General features: G+C 39.8%; 1 protein-coding gene across 3 annotated transcripts in view; it reads right to left on the bottom strand.

The window, feature by feature from the left end:
• LOC136874939 (zinc finger protein 723) overlaps positions 1 to 1314 on the bottom strand; it is a 143812-nt gene extending 142498 nt beyond the window's left edge. For all 3 annotated transcript variants that reach the window (XR_011018287.1, XM_068227678.1, XM_067148650.2), the window contains exon 1: positions 1178 to 1314. The gene's annotated coding sequence lies outside the window, so the exon portion shown is untranslated. The remainder of the gene's footprint in view (positions 1 to 1177) is intronic.
• Between the last annotated feature and the right edge of the window lie 20980 nt (positions 1315 to 22294).

Below are 22294 nucleotides of genomic sequence, written 5' to 3'. Positions count from 1 at the left end.
TTTTTATTTTTTATTTTTATTTTATTTTTTTTATTTTTATTATTTTTTGCTAGTGGCTTTATGACGCACCAACACAGATAGACAGGTCTTATGGCGACGATGGGATTGGAAAGGGCTAGGAGGGGGAAGGAGGTGGCTGTGGCCTTAATTAAGGTACAGCCCCAGCATTTTCCTGGTGTTAAAATGGGAAACCACGGAAAAACCATCCTCAGGGCTGCCGACAGTGGGATTCGAACCCACTATCTCCCGGATGCAAACTCACAGCTGCGCGCCCCTAACCGCACGGCCAACTCGCCCAGTTTTCTACATTTCTACCTTTCCACAGTGTCCATTTGGAGTTAGGCCACATGATACTGTTGATGGCGATTCGTCCGTCGGATGGTAACGTTAAGCTTCGAACAGACATCTCGGTGTTATTCGATAGGTATAGGCTATATGTGGACACGAGGTTTCACCAGGCAAGCCGAACAGGACTTCGGACACTCCCGGTACTAAAAGCTATGCAAATAATTCGCTAAAATCACGCTCCTTTCTGGGTCGCTCCCCACGTACCGTAACTGATAAATTAATAATAAGGCGGAATGGACAGCATGAGTGTTATTGTGGTGAAGGACAGTTCTGCGTACCGTGTGTTTGCCGGGATTTTGGGGACAGCACAAATACCCAGTCCCTGAGCCAATGGAATTAAACATTTAAAATCTCCTACTCTGCCAGGAATCTGAATCGCACTAAAGGTTTAAAATCACCGACCCTGACAGGAACCGAACCCAGAGCCCTCAGAACCGAAGTCCATTACCCGAGCTTTGCCGATAATTCTGCCTCAGCGTCACCACTTCCAGGTGTGTACACCACAAAAACATCAAGTTAACCATTCTTAGAGATGTGCCTTAGGCCTAGACTTAGAATTTCACGTTGCTCGTTCATCAGATTTTGCATAGTTACAAACTCTTCTTCCATCAATTAGAATCCCCATCCATTCGAATCTATCATGACTACAATAAACACTCCAACTTCCAGAAAAAAGTCCGTAACTATAATATCAGTTCTTAATCACGAATCCACTCCTAGTTCAGTATCTTGTAAATACTGACATGCATCTATTAAATTCATTATATCCTTTATTAGTTGAACCGTAAATGTTCAACCATGTTTAACAAAATTTTCTTGTAAGACTTACACTGGAATCAAAAATCCCACCTATGAACAATTATAACACTATTGCACAACAAGAGCACGTGTTCTTCTTCTTGGTTAGTTATTGAACTTTGTTTAAGGCGGGAACGCCGGGAACACACAGCTCTCCCGACACGCAAACAACTTGATCATATCGTATTACGCAGTTTGCCTCGCGACGTTGAGCTGAGTCAGCGTAGAGAGCACAGACATATACTGTGGCGGAGAACGAGGCCAAATACTTGAATAACATTCATTGAAACCATTACATTGTATTCAAAATGTCAGTGTTAGATTATATGTATATACATTGTTTAATAACATCAATTGAAATCAGTACCGTGCATTGTACTGAAAATGTGCGACCAGTATCCATTATTCGGTAGATAGTGGGTTCGAACCCCACTATCGGCAGCCCTGAAGATGGTTTTCCCTGGTTTCCTATTCTCATACCAGGCAAATGTACGTTAATTAAAGCCATGATCGATTCCTTCCCGCTCCTGTCCCGTCGCCGCCATAAGACCTACCTGTGTCGATGCAACTTGTAAAAATAATAAAAAAAAGTACGGTACCGGTACGATGAAGTGAAGAGCCTGACACAAGTGGGCGGAAGCAATGCGAGAATTCAGCTGAGGAGCCCGTGGTCGCCAAACCAGGCTCCCAAGTTAAGAGCCACTGGCACCCCTATTAGTGGCCTCTTACGACAGGCTGTGTTCATTCTACCGCCCCCACCCACAATGTTTATTTTCCCGCAGCGTGATTGATTCAATGACTATTATTAAACACTGCACATCTAGCTTAAAATGACGTGTTGCTGTGCAGGGTGCTGATTTCAATGAACGTCCGGTTCCATGGTTAAATGGTTAGCGTGCTGGCCTTTGATCCAAGGGGTGCTGGGTTCGATTTCGGCCGGGTTGGGAACGTTAACCTTCATAGGTTAATTAAAATATACGATGGTTCGGGATGTGGGTGTGTGTGCTGTCTTGAGCATTAGAATTCATGATAGGTTTCATTCTCACAGACGCGAAGGTCGCCTATAACGCGTCATATCGAAAGACTTGCACCAGGCCTCTCCCGAGGCCACACGCCTTTTGTTTATTTAAACCTATTTATTTACCTTCCTACTAATAAAAAGTCCCTATACAGATGTTTAACACTTATATATTTATACAGTGAAAAAACCCTGTATAAGCGTTGTATATTTTTCTTAGGCCCGGTTGTATAAAGACATCTGACTGGAGATCAATTAAGAACTTAGTTCTGAAAATGAACTGAGGTTACGACTTCGTCGCGTTGTATAAAACTGAACTCTGTTTACACATGTGTAGTTCAAATGTAAACGGAGTTCAAAAAAGTGGACGTGGCAACACCGCAAAACAAATGAAATACGAAATAGCTCGGCCCTTTGGATAATACATAAATGGCGGGATTGACCTGGCCGTGACTGTAAACAAATGAAATACGAAACTGCCGTGACTGTCGAAGCAGGAGAAGAAGAAGAAATATTGAAATCTCGCGAAGTAAACATGGAAGGAAATTCAAAGGAGCGTTCTGCGAATTTCACACCGAAATAAAAGGACGATCTGGTGGATATTGTACTATTGAGCTACAAACATATAATAGAAAATAAAAGAACCGATATGGTGACATCAAAGTTGAACGAGAAAGCCGTTGACTTGTCAATTTAAAGAAATCTCCAACAACCAATTGAAAACTTCTTGTAGCATAAAACATACACATGGGTGACAGGGGATAATTTCTTTGAGTAGGTTTTTGTAGTATGTCCCTTAACTTCAGTTCCAGTCGTTCCTCAACATCTTTCGAGAAACGGAATCTCATTTTGAACATTTGATCACTCATTTCTATCATCGGATTCTGTCTGTACCGAAAGACGCGAGGAGCTCATTGTAAAATCAACTCTTCATCAGACGAAAAGTCGGAATAATCTGACATCCCTGCTAGTTGCTTTGTTTTGTAAACTTGAAACATAATTTAAAATAATTCATTATTGAAGCAGTATCATAAAACTAAGTAACAACAACGTGTTGGTATGGCAGTAGGCTATTGTTTATATTATATTCACATAACCTCACTTCTGAAATAATCTAGCGATCTTTAGCAATATAATTTAATTACTAGCATTCAAGATATTTATAACTCATCTCGATATTATTAAGACGCGGTATTCTTACGCAGATACGATACAAGGAAACACTTCTCTTCAGGACTAGTTCAATGTTTAATATGAACGATAATGATCTAAGTTCAAGGAGATTAACCGACGAATATTCGCCAGTCAAATCTGAACTTAGATGGAGACGAGATGATCTTAGATTAGCGTTTATACAACGGAAAATCGAAGTTCATTCATAATGTATAGATAGTTGTAGAAAGGGGCTGTAGATGGCACGCAAGTAGGCATGAAATGAGCTATATTAATAATTAAAGGCAGTTTGCCTCGAACTGAAGTATTTCAAGTCTAACCTCAATCAGTGGCCATTCTAACAAAGAATGGAGATAATATTGCTGGATTGCATCGAATTCGACTTTACCCAATCGATTAACCTTGTTCGAACTCGTATCAATTTTAAGCGATAGTTCCCATTCTGCTATTGCGTTCTATCAAGACCAACTGTGAGCTTGCATCCGGGAGATAGTAGGTTCGAATCCCACTATCGGCAGCCCTGAAGATGGTTTTCCGTGGTTTCCCATTTTCACTCCAGGCAAATGCTGGGGCTGTACCTTAATTAAGGCCACGGCCGCTTCCTTCCAACTCCTAGGCCTTTCCTATCCCATCGTCGCCATAAGACCTATCTGTGTCGGTGCGACGTAAAGCCCCTAGCAAAAAAAAAAATATATATATCTAACAAATTGTTAGAGTGGGGGAGTCTCACGTACGTTCTCGTGGTGAGTGGACGTGTGACAAGCAGCTCTAGTGCTATACTCAGTGTCGGGCGTGCGTAGGTTAAGTTTGATGTGTATTTTCATTTGTGTTGTTCTCGAAGCTTCCTTGGAAGCGGTGAGCCGTTGTGAATATTGTATGAGTTAACTCCACACTTCCTTTCCGACCTCATGGCGGAGGCGAGTGGGGGTCTAGGAATGGAGGAGGAAGTAATTGAGGCGTCTAGTATCAAAACCGGCCAAGTCACAAAATTTACGAAAATGAGTTAAGGTTATCAATTTGAAGTAGAAGTATAGCACTATCAGGTGAAGCAAGAATATGCTTTAAAATCGTCCATGTCTTCATGTTATAGAGCACTGAATTCTCGGTCGTGCAACAGAATCGGCCAAGTCATGCAGCCAGTGAATTCAAAACCGGCCAAGTCAAGGAACGAGCGACAATCTTTATGATTCAGCATTATTGTCTGGAATCTTGTGTTGTTACATTAAGCAACAATGTGATAATATCAGTAGGCAAAATCGTTCCTTGTAATGTATATTCCTTGAAGTCATAGTATTTTGTCTTTTGTTCGTTTGCAACACTGATTTACGTATTCGCGGGCTTCTTACCACCATTGGCGCCAAAGCAATCCTATTTCCGGTGTGCTCGTATTTTGTCATTATTGTGTGCTGTAACGTGGATATTGTTCCGAGCGTTGAACTGAAAAAATTACTTTCATACCTTGTGCCACATAATGGAAACATCAATAAATGAAACCCCCAGAAAGAGAGCAAGAGATACTTCACAGTGGAAATCACAACAACGAAAACGAGAGCGGTAAGAATAATATTTCATTTTATTTTACTACAGATTATCGAAGTTTCTCGTTCGATTCTTGAAGCAGTTAGGTTGATTTTAGGTTGATGTCTTTTCAGAAATTAGCCTCGCAGAGCTGTCAAACCTAAAATATGGGTTTCTATGTTTCATTTTTCGAGATTAAAAAAGAATTCAAATGAGCACATTTGTGAAGAAAATAAGATGGTCTGACTATACATGTTTGTGTGAGTGTGTGTTCTAACTCACATTGAAAACCATAGCAATAATAATAATTTAAAAAATATAGCGCCAGAAATCTTCCAGCACTGCAGTTTTATAAAACTGCAATATTAGGAAGTGAAACAGCTTTCGTTGGTCATGAGAGTTCCAACATGGTCTCTGAAGTCTGCATCAATAGTCCACGAGAAGTTGTATTATAAATGAGAGCAAATTGAAGACTTTCAACAACAATATTACTTAGTATGTTTGAACAGTACCTATCTTAATAATTATTCTATTAACATAAGTGACTATCATTGACGATCATTTTATTTTACTGTGTTCACATGGGCGCCCACAAGGGGGGGCAAGGGGGGGCAGTTGCCCCCCCTGGAATTCTAAAAATGTTGATGTTCAATTGTTTAATATCATACCAGATTATTTTATAAACTGAACTTACTGACAGTCATCTAGCATCTGTTATAACTGGAAATTTCTATAAACAATTTAATGTTGCTGACGTTATATTGGTTTTATGTTCAAGAAAATTGTTAATGTGCCCCCCCCCCTGGAAAAGATCCTGCGGGCGCCCATGTGTGTTCAAGATCTAAGTAAACTATAAACTTTTAGTGAGAGAAATCCTATTTTGTATTCTCCTCGGCTTTATGATGTTCTTCTTCGTTTATTATTATCTCATTTATGCTGGAATGCTTTTTTAATTGCAATAACGAAAAGTAATTAAAATGTCAATTTATTTTCATTTAATTGCCTTTTTTCACAAGCGTTTGGAATTTAAAAAGAATACAGTTTTACAGAAACAGACAGAAATTGTACAAAATTGCAACAAAAACGGCCAAGTCAAAATTTAAATTAACAAAAAAGATGGGTTAATTATGAGTTAGATTTCTCAAAACAGCGGAACTTAAATATTAAACCATTAAGAATATAACTGTGGAAAAAAATCTTTTCTGACCGTCATTGCTTGGTCTCTACAAGTTTTTCATCCATATTGAAAAATATGCCTTGAGTGACTTGGCCGGTTTTGATACTAGACGCCTCAATTGAAGTAGATAGTCATGAGTTCTCGATGGACAATACGTTGGTGCTCCCTACACCCCCTCCTAATAATAGTACACATGATCCATCACTCAATGTGGATATATTTTCTGTAAAGCCGGCAACTCAGCTCTATGATGATAACCATATAGAGCCATATTTTGTATTCGTGGAGGCCATAGATGCCAGTAAGAACTTGGGTTGTATACATCCCATGGCGTTAGGAAAAATTTTCTATGATCGTAAATTTGAAGGTATCACTCAAGTTGCTCGGCGAGGTCGCCAGAGGATACAGATTGAATTCCAGAATAGACAGAAAGCTAACCAATTCCTCACCAACATGGTGCTAAAAGAAAAACATCTGAAGGCATTTATCCCTTCCGCAGCCTTATTTAAGATCGGCGTGATCCGTGGGGTTGATAAGGATTTATCCATTGAGGAAATATGTAAGGTAGCTGAATCGACTACCCCCATTGTAGGAGCTCAGCGTATGAAACGCCGTGCAGTTCAGGAGGGCAAGGTACTCTATCTTCCAACAGGCACCATTAAACTAACTTTCCAAAGTCAGACTTTACCGGCTTTTATTTCCATTTATCGTGTGCGTACTCCCGTGGAACCTTTTGTTTTTCCCCCAACGATCTGCCGGCGTTGCCAAAGATATGGCCACACGAGAAAAAACTGTAGGGCTCAACACCCGAGATGCGCTAATTGTGCCCAGGATCATGAATCCACCGATTGTGAGACCTCGACTAAATTATGTCTCAATTGCGCAGGGGAACATTCAGTAGGATCGTTGCACTGTCCGGAGCATAAGAGAAAACAGGAACTGAGGAAAAAGCAGGCCTTGGAGGGCGTGTCAGTCTATTCTGATTCCTTTTTTACTCCGAATACCAACAGATTCAGTCCATTTTTATCTCTACAACAATTCCCTCCTCTCCCGAGTGCTCCTCCGGTTGTTCAACCTCAATTACCCAGAAAACGCAAATTTACGGTGGTAGTTTCATCTTCCCCACCACGTCCGGAGAGGACGCCCGGTTATGATGTTCGGGGCTATCGGGAACTTATACAAACACCTCCCGTGCTCCCACCTAAAACAGCTCCTAAAGTCTCCGTATCAGCGCAGACAGTTTCGATTTCTCCCAGACCAGTTGAGTCGGCTGGGTCATCGAAGCAAGCCAAGTCACTGGCTCCGCCATCTTTTAAAGAGGCCCTTTCTATCTTTGTTGACAAACTTGATGCATATGTACAGGCGGTTTCAGACGACCCAGAGGGGTTAAAAATCTTCACCAAGGTTCGTGACGAATTTTTGGCAATCCTACAAAAAACAGCAGCTTCCCTTTCACTAAAGGATAAACCATCTACAGTTGGTCAATAATATCGTTACCCAATCACTCGACATCATTTGTTTTCTCTATCTGGATATCCTTTAGCTTAGAGTATTCGGGTTATAATTTCAGTGAAATGTCGACTCTATTTACCAAGACACTAGTTTTCTGCCTTCTCGAAGTTTCTTTCGTTTCCCCTATCCCTCCGGTAGGTTATTTTCCTTCTTTTCCTCTTATGTGTTGATCCGCTCGTCTGTGCTTAGTAGAAAGTCGCCAAGTTTCGGTCGCTATGGGGTGAAGTTTAGTACCTTGTGTCCTTGTGTTTCTCCTGTGTTGTAAGTTTCGTTACATCCCCTTTTGCTCTCCGTTCGTTTCTTACTTTGTACTTTGCCATCCTGTTTTTATTATACTTCTTAAGGGAACGTGGTTGGGTATACCGCTCCCAAGCGAAGCCCATAAAATTATCAAGACAAGACAAGACAAGACAAGACAAGACAATATTGTCCCCGACGAAGTCAGTCAGCGAACACGTGACACCCCAGGGGTGCTCAGTTCGAAGGCTGAAGGCTTATAAAAATAAATGAATGTGGCAGGATTAACATAGGGTTCATCGAATAAGCATGTTCAAAGTATAGAACAAATATGACACTTTTATTGAATTAAATGAAATATTAGCCATCCTGAAGTCTGTGATTATGACTATGACCACTATTTTAGGTAATTTAATATGGCTCTTGATGTAACAAACTCAAATGCAAACAAATGGGATGGTACACGGCAGTTGTTTTCCCTAATATTCTAACAGAGTATTTTACATTGTTAATTTTCTTTATCGTCTTTAAAGTCATTAAATTATTAATTTAAAGTTGAATCAAAAATTGTTATTCAAAAAATGAGGTCTGGGCCAAGCCTTCCTCGAACAATCTGGAAAAAATGCAGTAATTGTAAGAACGAGTATAATAAAGAAATATCCAAGATTCAATAAGTTAACTGTTATAGCAAAATAAAATTTACATTCGTTATATTAACAATTTTGTAGTTATAAAAATGAAAAGTTGAATTTGCCTTTGTTTTCTCTAAGTTAATCCGAGACGTCGGATATATCTGTTCACGTCGTCTCACATCTCTTTTCGTGAGAATTAATACTGAACTTTAAGCATCTGATCAATAATTGAACAAAATAAAACGCCTTCTGAGCTTACGAACATTCATAAATGAAGAGAATATCATCCATGTGGAAATCCCATCCACTATCCATCGATAATATCAAAGTGTCACACGTTATCAGAACAAAACACATAGAAAATAATTCTCTGACTACTAGCAAATTACTACATCTACAGCTAACCACTGAAATTATCAAGAAGACTGTGATTATCAAGAAGAAAATATCTACAATATTTATATGTCGACGAGTGTCGATCAACTATATCACTCTCCTGTTAACAGATTTATTACGTTCCAACAAGATCGAGTTACCTCATGAGAGCGAAATATTGCATTAACGAATGAACTTGCCTAGTCACGAATCAAATATTATTGAGATATTTCATCTAAGATCTGTTCTTCAGACCTAAGGCCTTCGCGAACATTCACCTGTACCTTCAACTTGAAATTATTAAATTACTTGAGCAAAATTGGGATATTCTCACGAATTAAGAAGTGCATCGATTAACATGGACTTTCATTTTCTTCTTCTGAAGACACTAATATTAGACTACACTGCGTTCGTCTCGAATAATCCATATTCACATTACAACCTAATCAACATCAGGCTTAATAATATTCCAACATTAACATGTGAAAAACTCAGTTTCACGAAGATTCATATCATGCGCAATTATTCCACATACTCTACATGTACAGTGTAACACAATGACGACTCTAACTTGTCGCATCCTAATATCAAATATGTGTAGCCACGAAATATAAGAACCTACTATCGTCCTACAAATACAGAATATCCACTTAAATGCGTCTCGATGATTAATTAATTCAATTAATTATCACATGCCACAATGCACATATTCTCATTAAATTCATACATAGAATTCAGACTTAATATCCCGATGACACGTTATCTCAAACATGAGGTACAAGTAGAAGTTCCATTTTAAGGAAAATATTGAAAATATTGACAAAATATCCTTTCATCAAATCCATCGAACATAAATTAACTCATATTCGTAACGAAATTCACTCAATAAGCAAAGATGGTTTCGATAACACATGGATAACTCTATCAGAACCCTCGCTGTCAAATTCATGGCCACATGGTCATTAAGCAATCGCATGTGCTAATTTTACGACATATCCGAGCGAAAGATACAACCATAAAAATGTGTCAAAATAAATTACTAAGAAGAAGGAAAGAATAGAACAAAACTACATAGAACAGATATAAATGAGACGTAATCGACTTAACTTAAGGAGATATCTTCACGTCTGGAAGTCTGGATTCTCAATCAGCCATGCTAGGATGAAAGAATCTGCATCCCGACGCCGCCGACGGTGGTCGATGGTTTAGAACTTCATGGTGAAGCACAGGTAATCCATAATACGAAGTTCCGTCCTCTTCTGGAAATGATCAAGTCCAGGTCCTCCACGTTCACTCGTGAGAAAGCTGAAATTTACACAAAGTGCTTTAGAATAAACTCCAAACACACACGTAACTGTATTTTGGAAATGACACGTACTTAAGGGATTAATATCTGCACATTCGACGTCTGATCACAACACTGTTCTACGTTGTAGACAATTATCAGAAGTGTAGAGCACAAGAGTGAAGTCACTAATCCTGACGACAATATTCAGGATGTTCTACGTTGAAAATCTTGCTGACCAGGACTCTGAGCGACTGAAGATGATAGTTCGGGAACACGTCAGTATGTGAGAGTGAGTACTCTTATCACATGACTTAAATATCGTGTCTGGTACACATGCACGGAAGTAAAGTCAGTTTAGATACTAAATTCTTCTACCGTATGAATATATAATTTTATCACCATTTTAGCCAAAAAGTCGTGTAAATTAGTTCAAAAATTTTAGTTTTTAATTTATATCATCTAAACGTGCTATTATTCATCCAGTTTATTTTAATTTAATCCATGAGCATTCCGTAATTGTGCATGTCACTCCACCAAAGATATTATAAATATTTCATTCATATCGTTCCTCGCAATTACAAGTGACACGCGCTAGCAACTTTTTTTTCTCTCGCCAACCTTCATTTTTTAAATTTTATTTTGTTAGTCGTCCAGCCATCCTCTCTACGTCAAAAAAACTTGTTCTCATCCACGAGCCAAGGTCGCGCACACTCCCTCTCGCCGACAAACGAACACAAGCCACACACCAACACCTGTACAGTCAGCTTGTGACCTAATTACTGCCACAATATATCCAAGACCAACTCCAATCCCCAAACCGTAATATTAAAGAAACATGCCAGCCGAAGTAGCCGGGATTGCTGGTATTGGCTAACACGAAAATATCACGTGCATATTATATAAACAGCGGTAAATTAGCATGATAAATGAAACACCATAGGGAAAATCACTTTTACATGTATGAAAACGCTTCGCCAACAAGAATCACATATATTCTACTAGAAAAGAGACCAAAAAGCTGATTATTTAGAAATTTCAATTCGTCAAATAACGCTTTTTCTTAGATTTCACTTCGCTGGATAGATGAAAATCTATATACATAAAATAAGAGTTTCGTCTGTACATTGCTCAGAATTTGAAAATAATGGTATTTCTGTATCGGCCATGTCCATAGTAACAAGAAAATGCTTTTTTACTTTTCCGTAATTTCTGTCTGTCTGTCTGTCTGTCTGTATGTATGTATGTATGTATGTATGTATGTATGTATGTATGTATGTATGTACACGCATCACGAGAAAACGGTTGAAGAGAATTTAATGAAAATCGGTATGTGAAGTCGGGAGATAATCCTCTACAATCTAGGCTATAAATCATTTTGCTCACGCTGAGTGAAATGGTAGTTTAGGGGAAGGCCTAAAATTGAATTATCAACTATTTCTGTTATTAGTGGTCTAATGAAAATCGGTATGTGAAGTCAGGGGATGAGTCTCTACAATCTAGGCTATAAATTATTTTACTCACGCTGAGTAAAATGGTAGTTTAGGGGAAGGCCTAAAATTGAATTCTCAACTATTTATGTTTTTAGTGGTCGTGTTTTAAAGAAAATGGGTATGAAAAGTTGGGGAATAAGTTGCTACAATCTACGCTATCAATAATTGTATTCACGCTGAGAAAAATGGTAGTTTAGGGGAAGGCCTAAAACTTAATTCTCAAATATTGTTGTTATTAGTATTCCTATCTTGATGAAAATTGGTATGCAAAGTCAGGAAATAAGTCGCTATAATCTAGGCCGTAAATTATTTTATTCACGCTGAGTGAAATGGTAGTTTAGGGGAAGGCCTAAAATGTAATTCTCAAATATTTCTTATTAGAGGTGTAATCGATGAATGCTACATAACTAAGGTTATATAGTATTAAATTTCCTATTATTCATGTATTATACATTGTTACCGTACTGGCTATGATCACAAAGATATTCATGAATTTGGATTTTTGTTACTAAGTCCATATCAGCGCCGAGTAACGAGAAAATGGGTAAACAGTATTTAATGAAAATCGGTATGTAAAGTCGGAGAATAAGAAACTACAGTTTATGGTATAAAATATTTTACAAATCACAGAGTCGAAAGAAAACTAAATGTGAAGGCCTACAATATTGAAAGCTCATAACATTGATCAACAATAACATTACATTGACCATTGTTTGTCGTGATGTGCTTTGTGTCTTCTGTTGCCCCTCATCTCCCGTAGATAGGATTACTGCTGCGTACAGAGTATTTTTATTTGATTTACGTTGCACCAACATAGATAGGTTTTATGGCGACGATGGGATAGGAAAGGGCTAGGAGTGCCTTAGGCCTTAATTAAGGTACAGGCCCAGCATTTGACTGGTGTGAAAGTGGAAAACCACGGGATACCATCTTCAGCGCTGCCGACAATGGGGTTCGAATCCACTATCTCTCGGATGCAAGCTCACAGCTGCGCACCGCTAACCACACGGTCAACTCGCCCAGTCGTACAGAGTGTAACAGCCTGTTTGAATATTGATGGGAAGTAGCTGGGGAGTTAGATAACGTTCTTCTTTAGCATGCCATTCCCGTGGTTTATAAATTTTCTGATACTACTGGTACGTAACACACTGGATCATTATAGCATTCGGCCTATTCAATCCCTACTCTGAGGCACTGAATGGAATGAACAGTGTGCATATTTAGCGGAATAATGGCAGATGAGTGTTCATGGCAATCTGCGGCCTGGTCATCCCAGCTCTCGAACTTTGGACTATTAGATTGGCACCCCAATTTAACCGTAGCACTGTTCGTTAAAAGTGATAAAACGTGCGGCTTTCCATTTGATCGAGTATTTTATATGATAGCATTGCTTTTAATCGCTACATTCATACGTTTTTGTAATGACCTATGTTGATTTCAGGTTAGGAAAACCACAAAGTCAGTCTTTCTGAGAATCCCGTAGCGAAGCACGGGTACATCAGCTAGTACATGATAAAACTGTTAAAATGATACTTCTAACATCATTTTGAATGTTTCAAAATAAATTAAGGTACGAAATTCCTCGATTTATTCTCTCTCATGAGAACTGTGAAACACAATTTGTTGCCTTAGTTTTGAAGTGGGGGACAATTTCTAAATTTCAGCAGCCAACGAATAGGAAGTACATCAGAAATAATAGTTATTGGCTTTACGTCCCACTTACTATATTTGTTACGGTTTTCGGAGACGTCGAAGTGCCGAAACTTAGTCCTGCAGTACTTCTTTTACATGCCATTAAATCTACCGACAAGAGGCTGACGTATTTGAGCACCTTCAAATACCACTGGACTGAGCCAAGATCGAATCTGCCAACTTGGGGTCAGAAGACCAGCGTCTTAACCGTCTGAATCACTCAGCCCAAGAACACCCGAAATGATTATGTTAACCCAATGAACGGCCATGGTGATGCAATATAATGTTGACATATGGCATAACAGCACTTCACACAATGATAGCAACCTTAGTAATGAAACGTTCTCATACTGAAAATATGATAGGTTTTTACCCATTAAAGAACATGAGTGCAAAAACTCTATTGACTAAACACTGATACTTAACCACATGCACAAGCTTCAGTTCGGAGCAGTCTGCTTGATGTCAGATAACCACAACATGAATCGGAAGGTGCTGATAGTGTAAAACCCTACGTTACAAACCCAGCTAATCTATCTAAGTCACTATTTCTTCTGTGTAACGGTATACAGATTGCTCCAACTGTCACACTTATACATTTTGTTATACTCCAAGATCCAGCCAAACATTTTCGCAGGCAAAGCACAGATTATTGTAAAATAAACTTGCATCTAAAGCACTTGACACTTTGAAGCACATAGACACTGACGGATTAACACAATATCAATTATATTCTATCTAAATTAGTGTGCTTAGAGGAACACGAATAGTTTGGAAGTTGAGAAATGGTTTCCCTAACCTCAGTGTTAGGTTCACCAATTAAATATCAGAAAACACCCCGCTGAAATCATATATTTTTACTATTTATTCAGAAGAAAAAACAAGCACTTCTATATGTCAGCCATTCACATTTTTTTCAACACCCACACACACTCTCTAACCCAGACATCTCTCTCTACTGCCAATCCCATCATATTAAATTTAATTTCAAATATGTTACAAACTCAACATCCTCCCACCTTGAGTTGTGGGAACAACTCAACACATCATTTATCCACATTACAATACAAAACTGAACTTACTATACACAATACAAAACAGCAAGGTCACCTCTCCCCTTTCTTGTCTCTTTTGGAACTCAAAATAAAAAAACACTTGAGATAAGTATCACATAGAATAAGTGAACACTTGTGAAAATATATCACTCAATCCTCAAATCTTTTGGGTTTAATCACCAGTCTCCCACTACTAGTTTTCAGTTTGGAGCTATCGGTCGATGATTTAACTGTCCTCCGGTCACTTTCTTTCTTTTCACACAGCTTAAATTGTCTGAAGACGTGGTCTTCTGCAGATGTCACTTCGAGTGGGTATACTTCTGCACCGATCTCACGAGTACTCCTCTTTCAGTCTTCAGACGAACAAGTCTCACAACACCACCTTTGCCAGGGATAACTTCCATCACTCTTGCCAACGGCCAATTCAGTCTCTTGGGGTTGTCATTGTCTACTAGTACTACTTCATCCACGAAGGGTTTGTACTAACTTTTTGTATGGTGGTTCTTCTGAATTAGTTGTCCAAGATACTCATTCCTAAACCTCAACCTTAAAGTTTCTTTTATTTTCTGTCTATATCTGTATCTTTTGTCGAATCTTACATTTTTTATCATGTCGATATCGGGCATTCCAACCTCCTTGACCTCTTGCAGAAACATTGCAGGGGTTATTGCCATCAGGTCACTTCCATCATTGGACAGGTAGGTAAGCGGCCGAGAATTCATCACAGCTTCGATGTCACACAAGACTGTCATAATTTCTTGGTACGACAAGCACGAATTTCCCAGAACTTTCCTGAGCATTTGTTTGAGAACACCAATCAATCTCTCCCACCAACCTCCCCACCACGGTGCAGCGGGAGGATTAAATTTCCATTCAATTTCATTTGCAGAACTATATTGAACAATTTTATCCCACTGAATCGTCTCCAAGGCATTACAGACGCCATGAAAATTCGTCCCATTATCACTGTAGACTATCGCTGGCCTTCCACGTCTGGATACAAAGCGTCGAAAGGCTTCTAGGAATGTTGAGGTAGCCAAAGATGTCACAAGCTCCAGATGGACCGCACGAAAAACAGCACACGTGAACAAACAGACCCAGGCTTTCTCTCCTCCTCTCAAAATCAAAGGTCCTGCAAAGTCTACCCCTGATATCTCAAAAACCGAAGCCTCTCTCACTCTGTCAACGGGTAGATGAGCCTGTTCCGCTTCAAGATGTTTTCCATGGTATCTTCGGCAGACAACACATGATGCGATTGCTCTCCTCACAGTTCTTCTTCCACCGAGGATCCAGTATTTCTGTCGGAGCCCACTGAGCAGAATCTGTGTACCAGCATGACATAACTCTTTGTGTTTTTCCCTAATGAGAGCACGAACTAAAGCATGTTTTGCAGGAAGGATAATAGGACAGCGGAAAGCGTAATCATCCCGACGTGCTATTATCTTTGTTTTCAGTCTCATCACTCCCTCGTCATCAGTGAAAACACAGAGTGTGCTAAATCTCTCGTCCTTTACATCTACAAAACACTCTTTTTGTATGAACTTCATCACAATTTTCTCTGCTCTGGTCGTCTCCTCAACTGATAGTTCTGCGTATATCCTAGTTAATTTTTGTTGTCGACAATTGTGCAAAAATCTCAAGATCCACCCCATCATGCGAACTGTTTTCCGAAAACTCGAGAAATAGTCGAGGTGCCACTCTTGTGTATTTGACTTATTTTCTATTGCGGTCATAGTGTTGACTTTTCTTCTTTTTTCTTCGAACACTTCTTCATCGTTTCTTGTAACTTCGGAGCAGGGCCATTGAGTAGGGGATTGTTTCAGCCATTTCGGACCCTCCCACCATCTCTGTTCCAGTAAATGTTTTGGATCACATCCTCTTGATGCCAGGTCAGCTGGATTCATGGTTCCAGGAACATGACGCCACTGTTCAGTTCTGGATAATCTTCGGATTTCTTGAACTCTATTCCATACGAAAGTTCCCCAAGGTTCATCTAATTTTATCCAGGATAACACTGTCGATGAGTCACTCCAATAATGAACAATAATTTCCTTTGACCTTAATGATGGTAACACTGATGTGGCAAGTCTAACACCTATGGTAGCTGCTAATAATTCCAGACGTGGTATGGTGATCTTCTTCTTGGGTGCCACTCGTGCCTTTGCTTGTACAAGCCGTAGATCCACGTTATCAATCCTCTGTACTCGCAAGAATATAACTGCTGCATATGCGGTTTGACTAGCATGGCAGAATATATGTATAGAGATATCTTCAACCGATTGCAGCCTTCCAATCAGACATCTGTGAATCTTAATCTCAGCCAGGAGAGGTAGTTCTGCCAACCATTTCAGAAACCTTTTCTTTGTCGATTCATTTACCTCAGTGTCCCAGTCCAGCTCAGAAGCCCAAAGTTCCTGCAGAATTAATTTAGGGCAGAGAGATACAGGACATGAAAAACCAATAGGATCAAATACTCTATGAGCAGCTCTTAATATTGTCCTCTTTGTTATTACATCAGGTATGATATCAATGACATGTGCCAGATTCAACTCCATAGTATCGTTTTCTTTATTCCAAACGAGTCCCAACACTTGTGATAGGTTTTCAGTTGTTTTGTCGTGAGAATACTCCCACCCTCGCAGGTTGAAAGATGCCTTCTCCATAATTATTTTTGCCTCTTTCATGAATGAATTGAGCTCAGCTTCATTGTTAACACTTGTAGTACAATTATCTACATAGAAACATTCTCTCAGCCTTTCTATTGTCGGAACCAAGTAGGGATTGTTATCAACTGCTTCTCACTTCATCTCGTTCAAATGGAATTCTATTGTTGCTGACAGCAAGAAAGGAGAACATGCAAGACCGAAAACAACTCTATTATGACGAAACACTTTCATCTTTTCTGTACTTTCCTTATCCCACCAAAAAAAATCTTAGAAAGTCACGGTCTCTAGGATGGACGCTTATTTGGAGAAATGCCTTTTCTATGTCTGCGATGACTCCAATATCATTTTCTCTGAACTTGAGTAATGAACTAGGAATCATCTCTATAAGGTTAGGTCCCTTTTCAATACAATCATTTAGAGAAGGAGCGTTCCTCTGTTTCGCAGAGGCGTCAAATACAGGTCTTATCTTGGTGGTGCTGTTCTCTTTCAAGACAGGTCGATGTGGTAAATAGTGTCCGCCATTCGCCAGCTCTTCTTCGGATACCATTGCAATAATTCCTTGCCCCATCCAATCTCGTATCCTCCATAATGTTGCTCAGTTTGTAGTTTCATTGTGACTGTCTCCAATCTGCGCTGAGCTACTTCGCTATTGTCCTGAAGAGGTGGATGTTGCTCGCTCCAAGGTAGACACACTTCATATCTGTTGTCTTCATTCAGCCTCACAGTCTCAAGGAAATTCTTCCTAACTCGTTCATTCTTCTCGATGGTAGATTCCTTTTCTTCAGGATCAGTAATTCCAAGAATTTCTAAGTCCCAGAGATCACAATTTTTTGTTTGTTTTGAAAACAATGATGTCACCAACAGTGACGCTGCATCCCTTCTAGGTTTATTACTTATAATTTTTCCCATTAGTGTCCACCCTAGAACAGTCTCAACTAGAACTAGACCACACTTTAGTTGATGTGTCTTTCCAGTAAGCAATTCACCTGCGACATCTGCCCCCAGTAGAATCTGTATGGGTCCTCGGTCTTGTACGTCTGTTAAACAAATCTTCAGATCCTTTATCTCATCACTCCAAGTACCATTCCTAACATATGGGACATCTTCACAAATTATTTCTTGGCTCAAAACTTGCAGTTCCCTGGAATAGTTTCCCTCTAATCTTCTTAAACTTATGTTGTAACAATCATGCTTTACCTCTTGGGAACGTACTCCCCCAAACAAAGAGTGTATTAGAGTTTCCTTTCCGACTGACTGGTACCCCATTCGTTCAGCTAAGCCACGCACAATGTAAGATTTAATAGACCCGGTATCAATGATCGCTCGCACTGTTTTTTGTTTACTCTTACCCATAACAACAACCGCCAGAGTTTGTAAATATACCTCAGGAGAACAAGAGACGTTAGCCATAGACTTATCTACATGAGTGGCATCCTCACTAATCGCCTTTCTTTCTCCCTCAAAATTATTTTTTGAAACACTTTCTTTGTCTTTGTTACCAAGTTAATAACACATTAGTACCACATGCTTCCCACCACAAACAATACATCTAATAATGGATTTACAAGCTTTACTTTGATGACCTCTCTTTAAACAATTAAAACAACAGTGCTTGTTACTCAAGATTTTGCTTCTTTCCTCCACAGTCATTTGTTGAGCTTTAATGCATTCTGAACTTGAATGAAGTTTAAGACAAAATACACACTCCTGTCTTTTAGAAATATCAGTAGATAACAAGGCAGAAGCGGTGGGGACATTTGGTTCAGCGGCTTCCCTTGGTTTTTTGCCTCCCTTAATCTTGATGTATTAATGTTGAACCCTTTCATTGCTAATGAAATTCTTTCCTCACTAACAACTTCACTTTGGAGAAAAGCCATGAGCTGTTTCAAACGGTCTTTGGAGACAGAATCACATCTGAAAGAAGTATTCCTTTGCCAGGCCCTTAGTAAGTCTTCTGGCAAGGATGATTCAATTAAGGGGTATAGCATTGCAGTACACTTTTCTGTAGTAACTCCTAAACTTTCCAGAGACCTGAGATAAGATTCTAATTTATCATATAAACTACTAAGTGTTGGTTTTTCTGTAGAATTTACTGCATTGTTTAAAACTAGCTTCAGTAGTTCACGAACGTAAACTTCTACCTGTAAGTCTTCCCTACCAAATCGAGCTTGAAGACTGTCTATCGCTTTATGATAATTGTCGGCAGTCGGAGGGAAACTTGTGACTAACTCGTACGCTCTAGAACCTTCTATCATAGCTTGAATGAGATACTGGAATTTATCTTCCTCCCCCATGTCCTCATCTTCGTGTATTTTACGGAACTGACTCCAAAAATATAACCAGTCAATTATTTCCCCAGAAAACTTCTTCAATTCTATTTTTGGAAGTCTGTATTTATTTCTTTCTTTCAGCTATATTTTCATTTACTACACTTTGGGTAGAGGAAGCCGGCACAGTGGTATTCAAAAATCTTGTTGCTTTAGCCCTACAGCTCAAGAATTTACGTCTATATTCATCAGCTGATTCTTCCTCATCTGCTATTTGATCAACCTCACAATTATCATCTATCATCTGTTGAAATACCAATCCATCTAAATTAGCGATAGTATCATACCTTTCTTGAAGGATTTCTAGTTGTACCTGAATTTCTTCTGTGTCTGGTTCACCGTCTTGTAACGATGACATAACCTCGTTGTATACTCGTGTAAATAACCGCCGCTTTACGGTCCTTGCTTTCGTGAGGTTTTCCATCTTTTTTATTGTCACGGGGGTCTTCCTTTATTAATGATGTCCTGTCACGGTCGCCAATAAATGTTAGGTTCACCAATTAAAGCTCAGAAAACACCCCGCTGAAATCATATATTTTTACTATTTATTCAGAAGAAAAAACAAGCACTTCTATGTCAGCCATTCACATTTTTTTTCAACACCCACACACACTCTCTAACCCAGACATCTCTCTCTACTGCCAACCCCATCATATTAAATTTAATTTCAAATATGTTACAAACTCAACACTCAGACTTATTCTCAAAATGATGTGTGCACGCTACAGTTTTGTCATGGACTTCAAAATAATCACGATCTATATTCCTAATCCATTTCTATCTTAATGTTCTATTCCGTAGGAACCTTAAGAATAGTTGTATGAGAGGCATTGCCATAGTTAGACAAAAACCTTCGTCGACCTAGTGCACTCATGTTCTTTAATGGGTAAAAACACGATCAAAACAAGCATATTCTTACATTACTGCGTATAATTACAGATCGTATGTCTCCATTGACTCATATACATACACTCGCACACTTATATTCTACAAAGAAACTAACATTTATCGTCAACTTTCATAAAATTACAGTCCGGCTCCATGGCTAAATGGTTAGCGTGCTGGCCTTTGGCCACAGGGGTCCCGGGTTCGATTCCCGGCAGGGTCGGGAATTTTAACCTTAATTGGTTAATTTCGCTGGCACGGGGGCTGGGTGTATGTGTCGTCTTCATCATCATTTCATCCTCATCACGGCGCGCAGGTCGCCTACGGGAGTCAAATCAAAAGACCTGCATCTGGCGAACCGAACTTGTCCTCGGACACTGCCATACGCCATTTCCATTTCATAAAATTACACACACTACAATCGATAACATCAAACCAAAACAAACCCAGATTTTCAACAATTACGGCTACTCGATTCGCCATCTTTGAACGATCGAGAGTAGTATTAAGATCTGAGGATTGGAGTCAGTCTTTATATATCCGTTGCCTATGAGATACAGTACATAAGGCCGGGAAATACAGCACACTAGACTCGGCCTCGAGATACTTCCGACTAGCGCCTAGGTGCCTCGCCCGTTCATTGCAACACGTTCCAGTATGAAAACCTATAAATATTCATTAAAAGTAGCAATTTCACAAGACACCAGACAGATGTGAGATAAAAAATATACGAAGAGCAGTTGTATGACTTACTTTCTACAACGTATTTCTTACACTTTTCTTAAACGAAATAAGTATTTCACGAAATAAGCAGAGAAGTAGATTAGCAAGTTTGTCACTTCTTCCCGCTTTCTCTAATTCTGCCTCAGTGTATCTGATAAACTGATCGAGATAGTAGTATAATGGGAGAGTTCGGGCGCCTCCTCCTCCTCCCGCCGCCTCCTCCTCCGCCGCCGCCCGCGGGAAATTTGAATTTTGGCGGGAAATTTGAATTTTGGCGCGAGATTTGAATTTGTAAACAAAGCCACGTGCTTTTTGACAGCTGTCATCGACAACAACGCAACGCTAACCTCACTGCTGCCATCTTGACGGACCTAAACCTCACTAGTACCAACCTAACCTAACTAGCGTGAGGTAAACAAACCCACGTGTTTTTTGACAGCCACGTGCTTTTTGACAGACAACAACGCATCGCTAACCTCAGTACTGCCATCTTGACGGACCTAAACCTCAGTAGTGCCAACTTAACCTCACTAGCATGAGGTAAACAAAGCCACGTGCTTTTTGACAGCCACGTGCTTTTTGACAGCTACCATCCGCCATCTTTAAACTACAGAGCGCTGTGCTGCCCTCTTGCGTCACCTGTCATCGGCAGTGCTGCCATCTTGGCGGGCCTAAACCTTAGTGCTACCAACTTAACCTCACTAGCTCGAGATAAACAAATCCACGTGCTTTTTGACATCCACGTGCTTTTCTTTGACAGCTGTCATCAGCCATCTTTGAGCACCGTGCTGCCCTCATGCGGGGCAATTTCGTCAGCTGTCATCCGCCATCTTTAATCCAGAGAGAACAGTGCTGCACTCTATGTGGTGGCGGCAATTTGAAAAATTCTATGTGCTCTTGTTGGGAAACAAAGCCACGTGCAGCTGTCATCGGCCATCTTTGAGCGCTGTGCTGCGGGCAATTTCGTCAGCTGTCATCCGCCATCTTTAATGAACAGAGCACCGTGCTGCCCTCATGCGGGGCAATTTCGTTAGCTGTCATCCGCCATCTTTTAATGAACAGAGCACCATGCTGCTCTCTGTAGTAGCGGGTAATTTGAAAAGTTCTGTTAGCTGTCATCCGCCATCTTTAATCACCGTGCTGCCCCGGTGACGGCAAATTCCACGTGCTCTTGTTTGGAAACAAAGCTTTTAATCCAGAGAGAACAGTGCTGCCCCGGTGGTAGCAAATTCTACGTGCTTTACAAAGCTATGTGCTTTTTTGACAAAAAAAAAAATCTGCTCTCGAGATACTTACCGAACTATACTTACGAAACTGCTCATCACCTTCTTTCTTCCATGAGTAATAAACAAAAACTCTATCCTGCAAATAAGGAGCGGG

Source organism: Anabrus simplex, chromosome 5 (genome assembly GCF_040414725.1).
Source record: "Anabrus simplex isolate iqAnaSimp1 chromosome 5, ASM4041472v1, whole genome shotgun sequence".
NCBI lineage: Eukaryota > Metazoa > Arthropoda > Insecta > Orthoptera > Tettigoniidae > Anabrus > Anabrus simplex.
The sequence above is the reverse complement of the archived record's forward strand: the minus strand, read 5'-3'. Positions and strand labels throughout refer to the sequence as shown.